The sequence below is a fragment of the Pteropus medius genome, unplaced genomic scaffold (assembly GCF_902729225.1).
Source record: "Pteropus medius unplaced genomic scaffold, Ma_sr-lr_union100, whole genome shotgun sequence".
Taxonomy (NCBI): domain Eukaryota; kingdom Metazoa; phylum Chordata; class Mammalia; order Chiroptera; family Pteropodidae; genus Pteropus; species Pteropus medius.
The window spans coordinates 1,025,764-1,041,334 of record NW_024351543.1 but is presented as its reverse complement, the minus strand read 5'-3'; the positions used below and the strand labels follow the sequence as shown (position 1 = coordinate 1,041,334).

At 39.4% G+C, this 15,571-nt stretch overlaps 2 long non-coding RNA genes across 16 annotated transcripts in view; both read left to right on the top strand.

Annotated features, from left to right (window-relative positions):
* Positions 1 to 15,571, top strand: part of LOC120586611 (uncharacterized) — a 696,355-nt gene that overhangs the window by 641,573 nt on the left and 39,211 nt on the right. The window lies entirely within an intron of this gene.
* LOC120586613 (uncharacterized) lies at positions 1,431 to 7,968 on the top strand. The gene is made up of 2 exons (XR_005648761.1): positions 1,431 to 5,546; positions 7,562 to 7,968. It is a non-coding gene; the product is annotated as an uncharacterized LOC120586613 (long non-coding RNA).

Genomic DNA, 15,571 nt, shown 5'->3' with positions numbered 1-15,571 from the left:
AATGTTAGCACGAGAATCAAAGGGAGGCGAAGGAACATTAAGGGAACATTAGCAACTATTGAAAAGACATTTTGACCTATTTCTGAGTTATCAATTTAATAGTATTTGTTGCCAGGAAATGCACCGATGGTGGGCGGGAGGCTGGATTGCACTAGCATCCTGCTCTCAGGGGCCCTCCAGTTACAGGAGGTGGTAATTCTAGTTAATAAAAGGGTGAACTTCAAACACATTTTAACCAAATCAAATTGTAGCGGGAAATATCGTATTACTGATGTTCAAGCCGACTCACAGCTGGTAACATTAGTCAGTATATAGGCCCCAAATTCTGACTTTTCAGCATTTTCAGATGAGTTTCTAGCAGTGAGAGAGTTCCCCAGGCACATTGTTATAGAGGAATAGGAGGTTTTTAACTAACGTAGGAGCTAGCATTAATGAAAATTTTTTTATTCTTATTAGACTTTTTATACGATTGTCAGGTATTTAAATAATATATAATAAAGCCAAACTTCAGGTGGTTGATAGGAAATCTCATAGAGCCAGGAGTTTTAATTTTTTGTTGTTTTGGTTTTTCTCTGTGACATGTTGGCAAATGATAAAAGCAATTCACTCTGCTCACCAGAGATGCTGGGCAGAGTTCCCCCAACACTGATTTCGTGCCATGAAAAGCACAAGGCATGGCGAAAAGACCAAGCTTTGTGTCCTCCTGCTCAGATTTGAATCCCAGTTTAGCCTCTACTAGCTGTGTGACCAGAGGATAGTCACCTAACCTCTCTGAACCTTAGGCATCCTGTATAAAAAATGGATGAAGTATCAGTCTTTCATAGTTGACCCAAGGACCAAATGAGATAACATATGTAAAGATATCCACATATTAAGAAAAACTGCCGGGCATGCACCAAGTGTTCAAAGGTGATCACTGTCATTTTTTTACCCTCTTTCTGTCTATAGTTTGCCAAGCTTTTTTTTTTTTTTTTAAGAGTTAATTTTTGTTTCCAGTAAAATGCATAGCTTTTAATCTGATGATGAAAGGAAACAAACTATGAATACCCTGCAGACTAATCTGGTCAGTCCTTTTTGAATGATTATCTGTTGGCTACTTCACCTTAGCACCAGTTAGCCTAGATTTCACTTTATTAGCCTCCTCTGGGTTCACGTCGTTAGATCACAGTACATATTTTTTTTTAATTAAGTTTATTGGGGTAATATTGGTTAATACAATTATATAATTTTCAGGTGTACATTATCCTTTGACATCTGTATATTCCAGTTTCCTTCAGCTACGATATATTTGATCCCCTTTACCCACTCCACCCTCCCCCTAAACCCTGTATTTGACCCCCTTTACCCCGTCTACCTCCCCGCTTCCCCCCCCCACTCCTCCCTTCACTCTAATAGTAAACTACTATTGTATAGTCTCTGGTAACCACCAGCCTATAGTCCATGTCCATGAGTCTCTGTTTGTTTGTCCTGCTCATTTGTTACCTTTAGGTTTATATCCCACGTATAAGTGATATCATGTTCACAGGACACATTTCAACTAAGTCAACTGGACCCCCTGGTGGCCCAGACCAAGTTATACAGGCAGAGTTGAGACAGTGGAGCATATGGTGGCTGGAACTCTCTGTACCCCTTCCTCATTTGTCCTACTCCAGTTAACCTTGTAGGAGAGATGTCAGACATTGTTTTGTGGGGTAGCCTCCTCTCTGGACTTTTTCTAAACTTTTTCCATGTGCCTGAGTCTCCATTTTCACAGAGATTAGTTCTGATTTGGTTTGCCTACACTTTTGAAGCTCTAAAAGCTTTCCCTTGTGGGCAGATTGTCTCAAATACTGTATTTAAGGATAGAAAAAGAAAACTCTGCCCAAATGTAAGCACCATTGAATCAAAGAAAAAGTATTTTTTTTCAATTGCATTCTTTGAGGACCCAGACAGCCTTGAATCCTTTACAAAAGCACATCAGTAATGCCATCCTCCCTCTTTAAAAGACACACACACACACACACACACACACACACACTCATGCACCAACGACAGAAGGCCACTATTCATGATATAAAGGGCTAGAGTGTCCAAAAGAAATAAAAAATTGAAAAAGAAGGTAATTCTATAGATAGAACTCAGACCTAGAAGCCAGAACAACCAATTCTGTTTCCTACTGCATGGGAACCTACCTTCTTGTATGGATCCCAATATATCTGCTGTACCCGAAATCCATTATTTCTAGGCAGCATGGATTCTGACTCACCCTCCTTAAGGGTTATCAGGTAATTTATTCTGTTTCTGTTTTGAAAGACACTGTAATACCCACACCAGGGGCACTTTATGTGGGCAAAGTGTTTCCCTCTGTTGGAAGGATGAAGCCCTGAACTGTACCCCCTTTCACTCTGGAGAGGATAAAAGACCAAACTTTTCACACTAGTCTGGGGAGGAAACGATTTCGTTATAATGCCGCCTTCTTACGGGGTATTTCTAATCATCTTACTATCTCGGGCTGATGCAGACCCACTGACCTAGTCCCTCACTCATATCGACTCCTCTTTCATCCATGCTTGCTCTTGGTAAACATCAATTACGAGACAACTCTGTATGAGAGGTGTTGTGGATACAGAGTTCACATCTCTCCCCTCACAGCCTAGTTGAACCTCTGTGCACACTGATGGCTAGATGACTTAAAGCTTGGTCCAAACTCCTACCTTTTTGTGCATTGAGCCCTTTAGTAAGTCTATGGAAGGGTTGTTCCATAGCCAGGAGGTCTTGCTTCTTCTTAACTGTTAAAACATATTTTTTTTTAATAGGTGGCACTGATTACATACTGTCTTATACTAGAGTATATTTCTATGTGTCTCATTCCTCCTACCACTGCACAGTAAGCTTCATAAATACAGAAATTGTATTTATACACAATTGGTATCCCCTTCTACACCTAAGAAGATAGCCTACAGAGAACATCATTATATCTGTAAAACTTAAGGATTCTTTTTCCAATTTAATATTTATAGGCTTTATTCTTCTCTAATTCTGGTTCACATAGGATTTGCACATAGTAGATTTTCAATAAATGGTTACTGATTTATTAATTAAAACCATAGAATAAAACAGTGATTTTTGCATTTCTTTATGTTAAAGGAGTCATTTTATTCCCCATCTACATCTTTATATTCAGCCCTGGTCAACCCCTGCAACATAGATATCCTGGGACTTCATTCCCAGTGGCACCTGGCTTAGAAGTGGTCATGACTTTTAATTTAGCATCTTTATCCGGCCTCTTACAGGACAGAAGGACAATCTTTTTTTTTTTTCTGTCTCATCTTCTTCCTCATAGGACTATTATGTAGTTGAATGACACCTATGTCTCTATAAAAATCGTTTAATTCCCGGAACGAACATAATATCAAATCTATAACATCAGATTGGGGGAGCTCCGGCGTCCCAGCACACCCAATCATTTTGTGCATCCTATATTTTGTGCTTATCTGCGGACCTGAGGGGTGAGGGGTTTATTACTCGAAGCTTTTAGGTTAGGTGCATATGATCTGTGCCAGCTGCATTAACTGTGTGCTCAGCCCAAATGAGACAGCTGATTGAATAGATGCTCTCTAGCCAGACAAAAGCTTCACCATTACTCTCCAACCTGATTAGATCCTAAATTTCATCCACACAAAATGATCTGAAGCCAGTCACTTATGTGCTAGGTCACAGGACGTGAATTAGCGAAGAATTCTAAAATAGATACATTATTCCAGTTTTTTTGTTGGTTCTTTATCAGAGAGTCTGTCTCGCAGAAAGCCGAAGGAGCCAGTCCCTTCTAGGCTAGACATTCTGTTGAGTCATGTTTACTGTCCCCCCTCAGAAAGGTTCCAAAAGCAAACGCAAGAGGTTGCTGAATGCAGGGACATGTGGCGCGCGTGCTACTGAAGTGAGAGGCATAGCATACACCTGCTTTTTGGCTGTGGCAGGCCATCTTGACTGTGCCATGCCACAAGTTAGCATTTTGGATGAGCAATTGCCATTCTGTTGTTTTCTTCTCAACACATGGTGTTCAAAAACAGTTAAAAGAAAACTGTACCCATTTGCTCATCCCAGAAATCTAAAATTTCAAAGAAGCATGCCAAATTAATTTTCACATAATATTCTCCAAGCTTTTTCTTTGCACTGGGAAATGATATTTCACTTTTTGAACTCTTGGTGTCCCGGCCTGGGGTAAATGAGTGCAGTTTCTCTTTAAATGGCATTAAACATATCAAAGCAGGATTATATCTGTCACCGTCTTTTTTTTTTTTTCTAATGGAATCAAAATCCTTCAGGGAGTGTCCCAAATCCACATTAATGTCTTTGAGTGCTAATGTTTCCACTGGGACTTTTACATTAGCAAAATACAAGTGTGTGGTTTCCGCCCCCTCTGCTGTCTGTATAAGAAAGAGACGACTGCACATCCGTTATTCTCCGTGGCCTTCAGCTCACCCGTGTCAAGGTGGTAGAAGACGACTGGAGATCTTGGGTGCTAGTGTTTCCTTTTTCCCTCCCTCGCGTGGCTTCGCCCACAAAGCTAATGTGAATGCTGTTTCCAGCATGGGTGAATCTTTGGAATCCCAACCATGAATTTTATTCAGAAAAGATCAAACTGCAGCAGCCATCCATCAACATTATCTATCGGGACTATTACAAACCTAAATTTCACCTTCGGTTCTGATTGTGGAAAAATCAGACAGACACCCATGATTTCAGAACCTTACTATTGACGTTTTTGCCGTTGCTTTTGGGGTGTCAGTCACTTGTCCTTATTACTGCAACACAATTCCTATCTACCTCAGTCACTCTTTTTTCTTTCTTTAACAAAGCAATTAAAGTGACATGTTGTCAACTCTTGATTATCACATGGCAATGAAAGATTGCAGTGTCATAGATAGATAATAAATAATTGTGACATAATGAAAAACAATAAATAATTCTTACATCACATGTAACCTTCGAATGCACCTTTTCCTTACATTTGAATATATTCTGGAAACCTAGAATATTTCTCGAACAGCTGTTTTTATGTGTGTTATCGAAGGGCCTGGAAAGCCCTGTAGTATCACTCTCCAACGCCTGTCCAGCCCCTTCGTTCTCCCAGCTCGCTCCTGGCCACAGAGGGCTTGAGTTCTGGAACCGATGGAGAGAGCCAGCCCTGAGGAGCTGGGAGGCACCCTGCTCTCCGAGCTGCTCTGCATACTTTCACTTTCCGGGCACTGTGGAGAACGACACTGCTTCCTCAGACAGTCTTCCTACCTCTTCCTCTTTCTTCCTCTTCTACACCCTTTCCCACTTTCTTTTTTTCTTGCCTCTCTTTTTCTACCCCGCATGAAACTAATCGGGAAGCTTGAACTGGGGGGTGTGTGTGTGTGGATGGTGGCGTGCAGAGAGAAGGGGGATCTCCTGATGCTCGAGCCTACCACTAGGAAAGAAACTCGGTGTTTTTATTTAAACAACCTTTCCCCACAGCTAAGCCTGCATATGTGGAAGAAAAACTCAAACCTTTTCCCTTTCCACACTTTACAGAAGACAAGGTAAGCAGAGACAGTGATAATGTCGACCCTGGATTGAAAACAAATCCTTAATGCACAAACTATGTGCTCACCTTAAATATTTTTGAGGATAAATCCCTATCTTTTGGCAATTAATGGAGAATTGACTATGCTAGGTCTTTGTGGGAATTCTGCATGGTTTTTGGTTTTTTTTTTTTTGGTATTGAAAATGTTTGGGGATTCTTGTTTGTTTTGTTTATGTTTCTTTTAAGCATTAGTTGCACAGAAGCCTGCAATATCCTAGTAGACTGTCTTCTGCAACTGAAAAAAAAAATAGCCTTTTATACATGAGTCATTTGAATTTACTACATTAATAATTCTTTGTGGTGGGTCCAGTGTCAGTTTGTTCATGTTAGCATATTTAAATGTCAAGGTGGCAGAAAATGTGTGTTTATATTGTATAAACTTCTGCACACAATTTAGCACCATATAGCAAACACTCACTAAAAATATTCCCAACGACATTCATAGTTCTTTTATCTTTGAATTTCCCTCTTAGCAAACTTTGGCAAAAAACACAAGCTTTGTAGATGGACAAACCTGGATTCGTATATGAGTGCCATAAATTACTTTCTACTTTGTGAGTCTGATCAAACCACAATCTTGTTGTGCCTCAATTTCTTTACTGGAAGAAATGGGGATAATTTTTACTCTAGAGGATTTTTATAAGAATTAAATGAGGTGATATGTGTAAATCCCCTGTCATAGTACCTGAAGCATGGTAGGCACTCAGATGTTACTTCTCCCTTCCTTTTAAGAGAAATGCCATGGTGACATGATCATTTCTTTTGTCTTAAGCTTAATATTAGTGATTTTTCTTCATAACCAGATTACTCGAACCAATCATATCAATTAGGTTTAAGCCGCTCAATTTTTGTTCATTTCAAAGGAAATGACTATACTCTCTCTGCCATATACTAAAATATAACTGTAAGTGAAATGACTTGGAGATTAGGTAGTGTGTTGGAGCTGATAGATTGCACAGCTCATCCAGGTTCTTTGCTTTATCCCCAGCTCCACCCTCGTGTCCTAAATACCCTCTCAGAGACAGAGTGGAAGCAGAGAAGCACAGCCCAGAGAGCCCAGTGAATTTGGGGTAGATTCTGAAGGGGAAAACATATTCAGATGCACAGAACTGCTGAAATCAATGGCTCAACTTTTAGATTTGGGGTACTAGAAACATTCCAAATTACTTTCAGTCATCTCTGACTTAAATACAAAAAGAGTTTATGCCTTCTCTCCTGATTTAAAATTAAGTAGCAATTACGTTTTATATTCATCCAAGGAGAATGAGTTTGGCTACTCGATTATTTTAGGTGGTATGTGTGTGTTGCAGATGTGGAACAACTATAGTATAAAGTCTTTGAAACAGCACAAGTATGTCTGATCATATACTTTTTACTTTCACAATACTTGTACATAGTTAAAATTCAATAAATATTTGTCAATAAATATTTGTCAAATGAATCTAGCCAGTGGCTTCTTGACCGTGACAGTGACAATGCTACAACACAGGGTCCTATTTTTACTGCCCGGCAATACATTTTATATATACATACCTATACCATAGATCTCTCCCTGTCCGTGTATATGTGTGCATATTCATTGTTCAAATAAAAGGGCTTCAGGACCCAGTTCTGTTGCGTCACTGATAGTCCTGAATCCATCTGTGGACTCATTACTGATAAAATTGCCAGCTACATAATTAACTCTGTGACCATCGATTGGCCAGTCCTCAGTTTCCTCATTTACAAAATGACTTGATTAAATAATCACTAAGGTAGAAAAGCCTTCCAACTCCCTATTTGTTTCTCTCCCACGAGAGATGACTTGTGTTTTTAAGAGGTATGCTATTGTTTTAACTTAGTGCAAGTCTTTCTCCTAATGCAGGGATCACAAATGAACTGTACTAGGAGCCTGTGAACTTGTACTTGTTTTTAAAACTCAGGGCAACCATTGAAACAGATGCCTTTTTATTTCAATGACTTATCATTTAGACACTGGGACTCAACATGCTGGTGCCAACCTGACCCCCAGAGGAACCTGCCCTGCTTCTGCCATTCCAAAAAAAGAGACTGAAAGCTGCCCAGATCCCCGCTTCTGGAATCCTTTAGGGCACTTTCTCTTTGGTGTAAATGAGTCCTGCTAGTTCCAATCTAGCTTTGTATACGCTTTTCCAGACTTGTGGAGTGTGGTTGGTGTGAATGACACAGTCTGCCTCAGTCAGCCTCACCATTCTCAGAGCGAGATGTTTCTGGTGGGGTTTTTTGTTCTTTTAATACCTGCATATTTAATGTTGTGGTGATAGAGCTTGACTGTCCCCATCAGGAAAGTAGGTTTTTATGTCATTAATATGTTGATTTGGTTTATGAAAGAGAGAATAAACTGCCCATATGGTACAGTACTTCTGAGTTGTGGTTTTTGGTTTTTTTCCCTTCTCCTTTTTGTTTTTTCCTTCCATTTACAAGAAAAAGACCCTAAATTGCGCCCTTCGGATTATCATCTTCTTCGCGTATATTTCAATTTCAAAATCCTCTTTAAATGAACAATTCTCAAGGTTTCCATTAGGAGAGCTGCCTTTGGGCGTGTCCCTAGTGACTTTCTGACTGTGGACACTTCTTCCTTTGAGGTCTTTGTGAATATTCTGTGTTTTGACCCTCTCTCAGAGTCACATTTCAAACAATAACCTCTCCCCTAGTTCGTGCTTCTTGGTTACCGAAATAGCCATGCTGCCTCTATTGCTTCACCTCTCTTCTGGATGCTCCCCACATTCCTGAAGGAAAAAGAGGTGTTAACATTTAATTTCTTACATGATAAATTTTGATAAGCACCCGAGTATTAGATTTTGATGAATGCTAAGGGAAAGACCCAGACAACAGACACCAAAATTTATTTTTGGAGACTACTTTGAAGGGTAAATGTACAACACTTGGGGGTTGCCAAATCTTGCACATTTGAATGAAAGAACAGGATTGTTGCCTTGTCTGTGGCAGGATCTTCTCTTTGGTCTGCAATGCAGCCCTGCTTTGGTTTAATTAATCCATTAAAGTCTATCTTAACCCTAGTCAGTAATGATGGAGGGGCTCACCGGAGCCATCTAGAATGGGAGAAATTAGATGGATAATGATTTTTGTGCTGATGATGTGTTCTGTCTTTTTATATAGTTGATCCCGTGAGGGACATATTTCTTTGGTGTATTCCTGCTGATGTTCTCAAGACAGATATATTACAGAGAAATAAATCAGACGACGAGATTTTGCCAGTGTCTAATTCTTAGTGTGTAAATGTAGTGTTTTAAAATCAAAGCTATTTTTAAAAGTATATTTTTATCAATATAATATTAAATAATCAAGAGGATGCGAGAAATCTGAGAAACTCTCATTTGGGTATTATTTTTTTATTACACTTCAACACTGTTATGGAATATTTATGTTAATAGTCTTCTTCTGATTACTCCCTCCTCCATGAGTAAACTATTTAAGATGATTCCTCCTTAATCCTATTCAACAAGTGTTTACTGATACCTACCACATGCATAGCAGTCGATGGTTCTCAAAAATCAGGAAACCTAAATGATTTTATATGTCTTAAGGTAACAAAACCATACAGTTTGTTTGTTTTTTTTTTGATATAGCTATTTGAAATTGAGACCTAAAGTTGCAAGGCAACAAATTAATCAAACTGTATTCGTTGAGCGCCCACTATGTTTTTTCTACCATCAGTGGAATTTATAAGCAACTACAATATAGATTTAAAATACAGTAAATTTTTTAAAATATGGTTAAGCAGATGGAGTGGTTTTTTACCTTTAGAGGGTTAGCAATTGGCTGATGGTGGTCTTGGAAATCTCTCTAACCGAGCAGGCAGGGTCTAAGTTATATTTTGAAGGAAGGAAAGGTGTTCTTTACTGCATGAAGGATTATTCCACAGATTCAGGCATATGAGGGAAAGGTTCAGAAATGGACTTTTCCCACTTCAAGGGAAGACTTTTCAATGAGATGAAGCCAGAAGACAAAGGGGAAGTGCTTAGCGGATGGATATAGGTGGGCCTTAGTGGCATCATTTTCTGACAGGTCAGATGAGCAAATCTACAGAGGGCTTTCAGTGCTGGGAGTTTGGAATTCACAATTGATGTGAAGTAGGATGATAGAAATTCACTGGAGGACTGAAGAGGTAACCGTGACAGTCAAACCACTGAGAATATGTTTGGCATAAAGAGACAATTTTCAAACCTTAGGTACAGTGTGACCAGGAGATGGCCAAATAATAGTAAAAAAATATATATTTATTTGAGTTAAGATCATTCATCATAAGAAATTTTCTAGATTTGATAATTGGCTATATATAAGACACAAAATATTTTAAAATGTGAGAGTTTACCAGAAGTTTGGAGCATTGGATGGTGCCATAGGCTGTGTTTATATGGAATTTAGATAGAATAATTTCAAATAAAATAGAGAATGCTCTATATGGAATTTGAGGTGCTAGCAGAACTTCTAATCAGAGATATTCTAAAGAGGAAGTGTTAATTATGTTAACTTAATTAACCCTAACTAAGAGAGGTAGGTTATAGGAAAAGGGAGATGAGCGCGACCCTCCCGCCACCGGCCTCGCCTCTCCCCCCAAATGCATGGATATAGAAAGAAAACCTATGAGCCTTAAGATAGTGCCTTTTTGAAGGACAGAATACGTGTAGGGAGATAGAACAGCAATGTTGAGGGAATAATTGAAGGGATAAGGATGAGCCAAGATTTTGGGAAACTGCAGAAGCCAAAGACAGAAAGGACATTTTGGAGAAGGCTTTTTTTTTTTTACAGAAACAATAGCAACGAGCTTGAAGAAACCTTGCAGGATCATCTCAGCCAATATCCAAATTCTGTGTACAGAGAAAAGGGGGCCAAGAAGAGGAAAGTGGTCCAAGTAAGCAGAGATGACTTGTAGAAGAACCAGTACTTGGGCATAGGGGTCTGTGATCATGGTCAAGTGTTTCTTCCATTGTGCTATGCTGCCTCAGTGAAGCACTTATCTAATCACCTCTTGCAAATGTCATGAGTTAAGCAAAGAAAGGTTGAATTTCCAGTAGCCAGGCTGACACAAACTGACTTGTGTAAATCCGTTGATGAGAAAAAAGGAGAGGGTGGTATTAAAATCTCTACCACTGAGCTGTGGCCAGGATGGTCAACAGAAAAAGGGAAACGAATAGTTCTGAATGTTTCATAGTAACTTCTTACTGCCTGCTAAATATCAGAATCACCAGTGTACGACGGCACTTGGAGAAATATGGCTACACAATTTTGCAAGGGTAGATGCATATTTGTATTTCGTTTAAATATCAACTCCTTTCAACTTGGTCCTTAATACTGAGGGAACATGCTAGGGGTTGCATGTCACATTAAAATAATTAAATTGAACCTAGGCTTAGTTGGCTTAAAAAAAAAAAAAAAGACTGAAACTGAAGACTCCTTCACTCTAACCTAAACTGAAAGACAGGTTTGCTTTGGAACTTGACTGATTTTCCTCAGTCCAGCCATGCAAAGACTTGGCCAAAGCTATGGTCCAGAAAACATGCCGTGCCTTGCTTGCTAAATATTTTTAAATTGGCCCCTTTTCTTCAGGAAGACCTCCTAGGTTTTGCCCGAGTAAGGACCATAAGCTTGAGCCCGTGCTAACTACAACTGTTAAGGCCTTGTGAGAGATGGAGGAGATTCTGTGCAATTGTGACATGTCGAAGGGGGGCTCCCCTGCATAATGTGATCCCTGCGTGTCTTTAGGAATAGAGCTTTGCTCCCATGTTAATACATTCTGGAAATTGCTCAAGAGGCAGCTTTGGCATTAGAATAGCAACTTTCAAAGCAGTGAACGTCAGCACTTCTATTTCTCCTTCTTCTTGGCGTGCACTACATGAAGCTGGAAAGACTAATTGGCTAAATGAAGGGACTCAGTGTCGCAGAGTTGAAATCCTGGCATGTAAATGGAGAGGTGGGGAGAGACTTTGCATGCATATCTATATGGCCTCCCTTTGTGAATTATCATAATAGAAATGGTTCTGCCCCTTCTCTAGTTTCCCTGCGAGATGAGTTGGGGTGTGAAGTGCATGGCACGGAAATTCACCATGCTTTGTATCTATGATTACTTGTCTCTGTGTATATCTTTTCCACTCCTAAATTGCATGCTTACCTAAGGTTGCTGAATAATACATTGTTTTAAAAGATGTGTCCCTGAATTAAAGTTATTATATGACAATTATAATATGGCTGCATCCAGCTGAATACTATAAAGAAAAAAATCAGTAAATGTCATTTTTAAAAGCAGGCAGGGAAATCTCTTATTTGTTCTACAGGTGTTAGCTTTGCGTCCTTGACCTCTGCCAAGCGTTTATAAGGACTGATCAATAATGGGATCAAACAATTCGTGAGACTGGTTCCCTATGACCATAGTTAACTTGGCATGTAGGGTGTTTAAGTCATCGGATCATACAGAGGCTTTTTGTGAAAGAGTATTTCCAGAGAAGCTATACAACTCAATTTTAACTTTATAAAAAACCAAAGTCTAGAACTCATTTGGTTCATCTGCCCTGCCTTCCAGCAATACTTTACCTAAATTGTTAGACAAAAGGAGACCAAATGTGTTTCATAAAACTTATAAAAGGACATCACAGTATTCCATATGAGGATTTAACATCTCTTGAAATATGTCAGAATTTTATCACTAAACCAAATCCCTGATCTTCTTAAGCCCCCTTTTTAAATGTTTAATCTGAATTATAGACAAAGAACATCTATTAACACATCATCTTACTGATAACCATTATCAAAATCACCTCTTAAAATATTTTGGACCAGGAAGGAGGGAAAGTTCTTTGACCTTTGCCCTGAACCCTCTCTAAGCTTTTCCCATTTCCATTAATTATGGAACTTTGAATCCCAAGGTTGATATAAAACATGGGGTGAATTTAAGTTATCCGCTTCTTTGTTAACTTTTGTCATCATTTTATTTTGAAAGCACATTTTATGCTTAGTGAAATTTATGAGAGCTGAACCCAATACAGTGATGATCTGCAATATAAACACCTCACGGACTGATAATGATTAAACTGTTGATCACTGAGAAAATAATTTGAAGTCACTGTGCACCGCTGTATAAAATGCTGTGGTTAAAGGGTGTCCCATGGAAGCTTGATGCTGAAAGATGGTCTTGGTGACTCAACTGAAAGCTCAATGAATTTTAAACATTAGTAAAAACAAATTTGAAGATGCCAAACTTGATTCAAAGACCATATATTAAAATGGTGCCCTTTGACCCTGGAAGAAAAAGGTTTACCTGGAGAAGAACATAGTAGGGCTAGACCCTTACGGCCAATTAGTAGAAAATGCCATTTCCATGTCGCATTCTACCCAGGAGGGGCCAAAATGCAGTGAATTTCGATCCGTCAGTCATGCCACTCTAAACATGACTCACCTTAATAAGCATATATAACATATTTTGTCCGGTCGCTTATCATATCATTTCACTCATCTCATCAGTAAATGAATGTAAGTGAATATGAATGACTGTGAATATGAATGAATATAAGTGCACAGGTTATCATTCTCCTCAGATGGGAAACAAGAAAGCTGAGGCTCCGTCAGGTTAAGTACCTTGCTTAGTGTTACATACCTTATCAGCGGTACAATCAAAACCAGAACTAGGCTTTATGTCTGGAATCTGCAGTGTTGTTTTCAGGGCCAAGTGGAGCAAGTTATGTTTAGTTTTATTTTAATCCATTTCAGATTCTGGACAACATCTCACAAGATGTCTGATTGTGTCCTGTTTTTCCTGTAGATTTCTAGGAAGAGAGCCACAATTGGGGGTGGAAGGTAAATCTATTTTCTGACAATGAAATGTCTTTGCTCTTACAATCTCATCAGCTGAATTACCAGAAAATTCATATTCTATGTCAAACTCACATAAGATGAGTAATGACAGGTAGCGACAGAGTTACAAAATGTACCTTCTCGCTGTGTGTTTCTCACACATCAGACTAAAATGACTTTTACGAAGCTCTCAGTGGTGGTTATATAAGGTCCTTCTTCACTGCCAAGAGGTTTTCAGATCTTTGACATCAGAGAAGAGGCAGCAGCAAACCAAAGGGGCCTCTCTCTGCCCTTTGTCATCTTAGAGCGGCTGCCAAGTGCACTCTGAACCCCTTTGTGAGAAATCCCCGGGATGAGGTAGGAAAGCCACAGTTTGAGCAGAAGATGCAGTGGTCTAAGCAAAACATAATTAGTCTTCCATTTTCTTTTTTTTTTTTTCCCCCATTTTTGACCCTGCTGTCATGCCTTGGGGGGAGGGGGAGGCGGAGAAAAACTGATTTAAATAGAATAAGGAGTCCTCCAAATTTCATCTACTTCCAAATTCAACAGGGCCAGAGAGGGGGCTGCAGAAGAAGCTGTGGAATAGATGCTCAGCCCATGCCTTGCAGAAGAGCAGCCTTTGGAGTCGTTCTGTGAGAGATTGCACTAGGATTGGTCAGAAACTAAGTGAGGTGTGTAGGAAGGGCAGGGAGACAGAGTCATGTGGCCCAGCTGAGGGACATTGCAGGAGGGGGAACGTTTTCCCTGAGAGGTTCCCAACCACAGAGAATGCAAAAATAAACAAACAAACAAACAAACAAACAAACAAATAACAGCTATAGTCTTAAAACAACTTTCACGTCTTACTTTTCCCTTCATCAGGAAGTTAGCATTCTGAAAGTTAAATTTTGAGTGTGTCCTGATGTATGTCTAAATCGGCAGTGCATTTTTATGGCTGGGTTATAAACCCATCATAATAGTGAGGGGTTAAAATGAAACGCCTTCAGAAGATAACCTATACCTACTGCAGGCTCGAAACTCTATTAGCCCAGCTATTAAAACCAGGAGGACAAACTGTTTCTTCCCTGGATACAAAAGCTGTTAGGCTACAGCCTGACCCAGTACAAAAGTTTTCTGAATCTCTCTCCACTTTACTAAACATCGGCTCATTGCTGCCGTCTGCAGTGAAGCTGTTTACAGCTCTGTGCTAAGTGGAAAGTTCAAATCAATTATTGTCCATTAGAGTTTAGGTATAACTGATGAAATATCCCCAGAGGAGTACTGTAAATGTATCAAGACGTCCTTCCCCATTATAGAAATGGGGACGCATGGTGAATTACTTACCTTCTCTCTTACCCTTAATGCCTCTGAAAGGCTGCTGGGCAAACAGAGCTTATCTTGTCTTGCTGGGGTTTAAAGTGAGGACTTTACCATTCAGTGAATATGAGTAGCGAGCCAACAGAAATTTTAGGTTCCAACTCCTCTTATAACCTCCCTAAAGTGCCTTGTGGGCATAAAGGTCTAAGAAACAAAAGATATAAAAGAAAAACCTAAAAAATGATTAAAACTGCCACCCAGAAGTGCCCTGCAATCAGGTTCTTTTAGAAATGTTAAGTTTCTTGTTAACAATCAAATAGAAAAAGCTTAGACTCCAAATTTTCAGCAAGTGACAATAAGATTTAATGCCAGATAATTTATGCCAGGATACTTTCTTTTGTAAAACTAGGTCTCTACATCAAGCTTCAGCAGGGCCGAAAAAGAAACCCACTCACTGTTCAGGTGTGAGCAGGGTAGCATTAATTTCCTAGATTCTGTTATTCAGTTACAAAATTGAACAGTGCCTTTTGCTCTGTAAAGACTGGAACTGAGAGGAAAGAGAGAGTCTCATTTGTGATCTGCTATGACAAGAGATGGAATAGAGGTTCTTGACTTCCTTCTAAATTTGTCTTGACTTATTCTCTTTCCTTAGTTCTGCCCCATAGCAAGCTCCGCACCCTAGAGATTCTAAGATTGAAATATAAATGGACTTATCTTTTCTTGGGAAAACCTAAGTATTATTCCTCAGAGGACTATGATTTTTCCTCAAACCAGAAAGTGACAGAGAAAGGTCAAGGAGACAATGTTCTCTTGTATCATATCAACCTTGCCTTCCTCCATGTATGTGCACAGGTGGGC